Here is a 7,525-nt window from a genome sequence, read left to right on the forward strand (position 1 = left end):
TGTCCAGATTGTTTGTATTATGACTCCATTAAGCTGACTTTATCATACCTATTGTTCCTCAGGTGAGCGATGTGGCCCATGGGCCTCTTGTTTTTTCTGCTGTTGCAACATTTAACATGCTTAGTAGAGATCCCCCCTAAGGGTTTATTTTCGATCCGCGCCTGACCTAGTAATAGCATCAGTAGTGAAACAGAATATACTATTTTATGCAGAATGTTCCTTGAAAATGTCTCGATATACTAAGTTCTTATGCAAAACAGACACCCATTATTTTTTTAAAAACATGATATTGCACACAACAAGCATCAAACATGGCTATGATTTTTTTAAGCAACCCAATGTTTATATTTTCAACCACTCTACACGTGGTTGAACACGAACGATAACTCTGTTCTGAATATCATCGTTTAATTCAAATAACCGCTATATGGTGAAAAAAACATACATCTTCAAAAAGATATTCATGTTTTAACACAAATCAAAGTAAGATATGATATGAAAACGACCAGAACTTGCGTATTTTGAGAATATTATCCGAACACATATACTTCCGCTCGAAATTTCACAGGAACTGAACAAATCTCGGTGAAGTCTCGTGAACTTTCATTCGAGAACCTCTCGATTTATTATATACTTAGCAACGATAAAGAAAACATTCCGAACACATTCGCAGGGGTGTACCATATGCACACATAAGTTCAAAGGCGCTGTAATTGTAAAGTTGTCGGTAAACAGTACAGAAACAAAGTATTCCTTTTAAAGAAATGATTGGCATGTGATATGAACTATCAGTATTATGAAATAAGTTAATGTTATGCTGAAACTACAACATGCATCAAATAGCATAATTTGCAGTGTTTTGTTGTTTTCCGAATACACAGTCATGTAACTTAACTTTTTACTTTTATAGTAGGCGAGGCTAGGGAACTTCTCGATTAAATTTTTTAAGCATTTAAGGTGGTTCACTACACCTTGAAATAGTTTCTCAAATCAGCATAAAATTACTTGATTATGATAGATAGCATGATGGATAAGAGGTATATGTGTCATTTAGGCGGAAAAATTGTGCAATTTTAGATGAAAAATGATATTTTCAGATATTTCATTCAGTAGACATGAACAAAAGCCGAAGGCGGGTTCGAACTCATGACCTGCGGTTCACAAGTCTGATACTTTAACCACTGAGCTATTACGATATACATCTGAATCGATTGATACAAACACTTTAACAAAACATTTAAATCGCCATCTTGTGACGTAGTGTCTTAAAAAGTATAAGTCTCGGTGTAGTGAAGTACCTTAAGTATGATTGCATAATTTTGTCACTGTATAAAAGTGTAAATCTAAAAAAAAATGCATCAAAATATGAAACTTTTAATTTACACAAAGCTGTCACTGCATAGTTATATAACAAAGTAATGCGAATCGTAATGTGTGCGCAAATAGTAGAATTCACCGAATGCCTGATACTATACATGCAAACTTCATTCATAGATAGATCATAATTATTTTAGAAGTATGAAACCTTTAAATTCTGAGATAAAATGTCAGGGCTATACATACATGTACATACGTAATACAACGTACAAATTTAGTGGTTAAAAGCAGAGGGCGAGAGCCGGTGGAATCTCTGATAATCTTAAGGCTTTCACGTTTTCGTTGGAAACACATGCAAAATAGTCCACGTATTGTGGTCCTTTTTTAAAGGACAGCAACTTGTTTTATTATATGCCTACGACATTGTCGTACTAACAGAGTCAACCCAAGATTTACAACATGCGCTGGACGAATTTTGTATATATTGTAAATGCTCCAAACTTACAGTTAATGTGTAAAAAAACAAAGTTATGATATTCTCCAAAGGACCTGCTCCTTAGTGTTTATTTATGTACAATAATGATAAATTAGAAGTACTTAGAGATTACAACTACCTAGGACTATTATTTTCCTGATCTGGCTCTTTTTGTAAAGCCAAGAAACACTCGTGTACTCAATCCCAGAAAGCTATGCATAGTATTATTAGAAAAAAAAATTTAAATGTCCTTTGCTATTCAATTAGACTTATTTGACAAGGTTGTTTTACCAGTTTTACTATACTCTTGTGAAATATGGAGCTACAAAATATTGATGTTAACAAGTGTGTACATTTATGGATTCTTAAACACATACTTAACTTGACAAGTAGTATCCCCATTTTTATGATTTATGGGGAGAAAGATCGTTTTCCATTATATATAACAATTCATACGAGAATGGTTGGATTTGGGGCAAAGATGATTTTATGCCAGGAGAATAAGTTATGTAAAACTATGTATATGTATCTCTACAGTTGTTACATTAGAGATGAAATCAATATTAAGTGGCTAATTTGTATAAAAAACATTCTTGATAGCTGTGACTTATCCTTTTATGGCACCAGCAAAATCCTGTTAACGTAAAATGGTTAGAAAATACTGTCAAACAAAATCTTAAAGATCAATTTGTCAAAAATGGAATAGTGAATTAGATAGTATGTGCTATATATCGTATTTTTAAATCTAATTTTTGATGTGAAGACTATTTATTTAAACTACCACGAAAATGAAGAAACTTGTTTGTTAAATATAGAATTACAAGTCATCACTTCCCTATAGTAATTGGTAGGTGGATCAATACTCAAGTGAATACTGCAAGTGCAGCTTATGTGAAGCCAATAAAATTGGCGATGAATTTCATTATGTTTTAGAATTTAGTGCATTGTCAAATGGAAGAAAATAATTGTTTAGTAATTGTTATCTTAAAAACCCAAACACCTTAAAATTAAGAACACTTATGCCATCTTCAAATCATGTATTACTTATGAAATTGTGTACTTTAATTAGAAAAAAATTTGATTTGGTCGGTCATCCTACGTAACGATCATAACAAATTCATTGTTCACTTTATTCCATTTTTTTTTTTTGTAAATCCGGCTTTTCTTATACTTTTGTATATAATTTTTCTGCACCTCATGTAACATTATATGTTATAAGTGAAAATAAATGAAATTGAACTTGAACTTGAGAAAAGAAAACTGTTTTCTTTTTATATTCATAGCCAAAAACAATAAATAATATTTTCGATTTTTTTTCACTTTATAACGAGTAAGCGACTGAGAAAAGTTTAGTCGATGATCGTAGTGACCGAGCGACAATCGAATACTCGAGTACTCGTTGACATCCCGAATTAATTCTAAATATTTTAGCTGTAAACTTTGATTGTTTTGGTCTTCCGTTTCCAACGAAAGATCATACTATTATTTTGAAAAAAATTCCAGTATTTTTTTTTCTTTTAGTTCCTAACTTTGATCCTTTCGGTATCCCATTTTACTTAGACTTAAACTTTATAAGACACTACGACACAAGATGGCAATTCAAATGTTTTGCTAGTCTGTTTGCATTAATCGATTTGATTGTATATCATCATATAGCTCATTGGTGTAAGTATCGGTCCTGTGAACCGCAGATTTAGAGTTTGAATCCGAATGGAGATATGTTCGTGTTTAATGAATAAAATTTTGGAAACATAATGTTTTACCCAGAATTGCATATATTTTTGCCATTTTGACTTATATACTTCTTATCCATCATGCCTCTTTCAAAATCAAGTAATTTTTTGCCGATACGAGAAACTATGCCAAGGTGTTGTGAGCCACCTTAATGTCTTGTTCGTTTATTACCCGATTCTATTGAAATTTTTATGTCTGATAACTTATTCCGTCATGCTGACGTTCCGTATATAAAACCTGATGAATATTTCCATCCGGAAATATCGAGTTGAGTCATGTAAAAAAAAATTAATCAGAATAACACACGTGTATGAAGATGGCAGAAGACAATCTTGAATTAAATGTCAACTTACAGCTACTGATATTCTCTCTTTAGAAATCTAAGGCGCCGGAACCAATTTTTTTTGGCAAAGGCAGACCTAACCATTAGGCACATAGCATAAGGGAGGGGCCAGCCCCCGACTTTTTCCCGCAGCAAACAAAATGTTCCTTAATTTACATTAAAAATATTGAAATATTAATAGTGATATTGAAAACTGGGGTCATAGGTATTCTGCGCGCCCCCCTTTCCGGATTAGGAATTTCATGATTATGGAAATTTTTGGTTTATGGTAGGTACTCTTATCTCCCTCCCTCCCCCCAACCCCACACCACGGATTAAGATTTTCGTGATTTTGGGAATTAGTTTTGTTTTGTTTTATTCTGCTTGTCAAGATTTCCGATGATTAGTCAAGACCCCTACTTTCAATTTGCTTCAGACGCCACTGGAAATGCATTTAATGATAGTAAAAGTAACTGCTTTATAACATGGTGATAATCAAAATTTCAAAGGAAAATACAAAAAATAGAGGGTCAGGTGCCATTGAGGAACATCCTCTGCTGAACGGCGACCCCGCCCTGTGCGCTTTGTTGTTAGCAGAAAAACGGAAAAAAATATGTTAAGACCAACAAAAACATTTTTGAAACATTTCTCAAGTGTCCATGCTAACGAGAGATTGCCAAGACGTTCTAAGACTTGGTTAAAGGCAAAGCGACGTATATACAATTTATTCAGAGGGGACTGGAGGTTTCCAGGCGTACTGTGACATGACCACGGATAAAGGTGGATGGAAGGTACTATATAAGAGGGTTGGACAGTACTTCTTAGAGGGTTAAGTGCCATTGATTGAGAACAAAACTCAACGTTTAATCACTGATATTCCTTTTAACAACTTCTATATGATATAGAATGATCTTTCAGTGTAGCCTTTAATTTACCTCTTAATTATCTACAAGAGATAACAAATAAGTATATCTGACCAGGCTGTTGCAAAAAGGTGTTGCACCGAGCGTTGCGTCACCCTTCACATCATTTTGGTTAATTATCAAACTCTGAATGTTCAACGTGAACGTATTTTTGTATTTAACTTATGTAATCTAATATCTCATATTTTTAACAATTGTTTAACATGTTTTTGATACGGTAAAATGTTCGTGAAATGTACAATATATTCTACTTTAAGGTAACTCCGTACCTATAAAATCATGGGTTCAAAGTTAAAAACTTAACTTGAAGAATGAATGGAAAGGTTGACTTTTACCTAAATTGGAAGGAATACCGGTATGCATTTGGTAATGTTTCGGAGGAACACTGGATTGGTATGGTTTATTAATCTTTTTAATCCGTAAAACTTTTACATAGTTTTCAACTAGTTTTTCAGGAAATGGCTTGGTTTATACCTTAGGGAACATTAGGATTCATCAGCTGATAACACAGGCTTGTTATGAGCTTAGAGTGGACATGTCATACTACGAAAACAATAGCCGATATGCATACTACCGAGTTGTCTCTGTTCGAGACGCAGCTTCCGCCTATCGTTTGATTATTGGAGAATTTTCAATAATTGTTGTGTTTGGTCATATGGATAGAATTACAGAGAATCGTCGCTCCCTTATTTTCTTTGAATGTTATAGATCTTTGATTTAAGTGGGTTTTTTTTGCGATTTTGAAATACGTGGTCAGTGGTCTGCGTTTAATGAATAATTTCAATAAAGAAATCCATGAAGATTTTGCACTCAGATATTGATATTCTTAATAACAATGCTATTACCAAGAAGAAAATATATAAAAAAAAAATAAGGAAGAAATATGTCGCGAAAACAGAAATATAGGAATTAGGTTGCAAGCAATATTTTCTGAAATTACCTAAATTTCCTCTATCAATTTTTAAACTCTACCAACTTTGGACTTAAATATTATAAAGTCCTGTTAAATGATAACAATACGTATTTAGTTTGAATATATTTTATCCATATATTTCGATTTATTTTTGATAGCATTAACATAATATACGGTGATAAAAATATCCCTTTTTAATGCTTTTGAGCCTTTCTCAATTTTTGCATTATAAGTCATACATTTACAAGAAGGATCAATGATATAAAACCAACAAAAAATCTGCATGATTAGAATGATTTATATACATGTATAAAACCTTTTCATATGAAAATAAATGTCCAAAAATATCAAAAAAGTATTTCGAATTTCCTCTGTGTTGCTATAAGTGTATTCCTGTTTTACCATAATCCTTTGAGATAACCAAATTATCAAATATAATGTCAATATTAATCTATTTTATGGATGGCCAGTGGCTTAAAAGCATTGATTTTGATATTTCAAACGCTTAGAAACATTATTTTTATTTGAAAAGTGTTCCTTTTGTGTAGGGAATTCATTGTCTTACCACAATGTATCTTGTTTCTCCACCAAAGACCATGCAAGATTTCATTGTAACCGTCAGTTTAAGGAGGCTGGGGGTCGAAATATAATGTAATATAAAACCATCAGATTTAATTGAAAATTTTATATGCGATTTCTGAAGCTATCAACTACCATTTGATAAAGAAAAATTTCATATATTTTAATATAAAATTTTATCATTTTCTATTATTTTTATATAGAGCTCTTTTTTTTAAAGGAAATCAATATTGTCTAAAATGGCAGCAACCCCCCCAGCCCCCTTAAAGGAGGTTGGTGGTACAATCGTTGTCATTACGCAAACCTGAATGGACTATACAAGCAGGCCGCCAATACTAGTGGTGGAAATTGGCCTCACTGGACATTGAATGAATGATAAGGAATGAAGATCAGAAAACAATAACTTTTTAGCTCATCTGAGCTGAAAGCTCAAGTGAGCTATTCTGATCACATTTTGTCCGTCGTCCGTCTGTCCGTCCGTCCGTCTTTTCGTCTGTCTGTCTGTCCGTCCGACTGTAAACTTTTTACATTTTGAACTTCTCTAAAACCGCTAGGCCAATTTCAACCAAATTTGACACAAAGTATCCTTATGTGAAGGCAAATATAAATTGCAGAAATGAAAGACCGATCTTTATTCCAACCGGAGAAAATCTTCTTCTAAAGAACTACTGCGTCAAATTCAACGTAGATTAGCATAAATTATCCTTATGGGAAGGAACATATGAATTGCAAAAATTAAGGGCTAATTCTGTTTCAAATTGAGAAATTTATGAAAATAAAAATAAGACTGAGAGAGTGGGGGGTCAATTAGTTTAACTTCGGGCTTGTTATTTCATATATCGAAAACCAGTCTGTGTTAAAAGCAGCCATCTCGAAGTTGAACGGAGATGAATTTGGTTGTTGTACAACAGTTTACGTGCAAAGGGAATATTTGAAACATCCAAAATATATGTGTGCCGTTTATGTGAAGTAAATTGAGGTTAAATATTTCAATGCGTTGACAATTTCATTTGTGACGGTGGTTTTAGCTTGCTTTGATTTTCGTTTAGCATGTTTAGTTTAACTTGAGAGGAAACGTCGTCATTATTTTCGAATTTAAAATTTTTACGTGTAGACCGGCTAATCAGACAGCTGATTGTTTGCATGTTCCTGCGCAAAATCTTATGCACTTACAACATATTATAGAATACTATTCATTATGTTGGTACATGTAATTCGGTACGATCTCTACGTAATGGTTGATTAATGCACCATGTTTTATT

General features: G+C 33.0%; 1 pseudogene; it reads left to right on the top strand.

Annotated features, from left to right (window-relative positions):
- Nucleotides 1-4,507: 4,507 nt before the first annotated feature.
- Nucleotides 4,508-6,639, top strand: LOC128155703 (ficolin-1-like; annotated as a pseudogene).
- Nucleotides 6,640-7,525: the final 886 nt, after the last annotated feature.

This window comes from Crassostrea angulata, chromosome 7 (assembly GCF_025612915.1).
Source record: "Crassostrea angulata isolate pt1a10 chromosome 7, ASM2561291v2, whole genome shotgun sequence".
Classification (NCBI taxonomy): domain Eukaryota; kingdom Metazoa; phylum Mollusca; class Bivalvia; order Ostreida; family Ostreidae; genus Magallana; species Magallana angulata.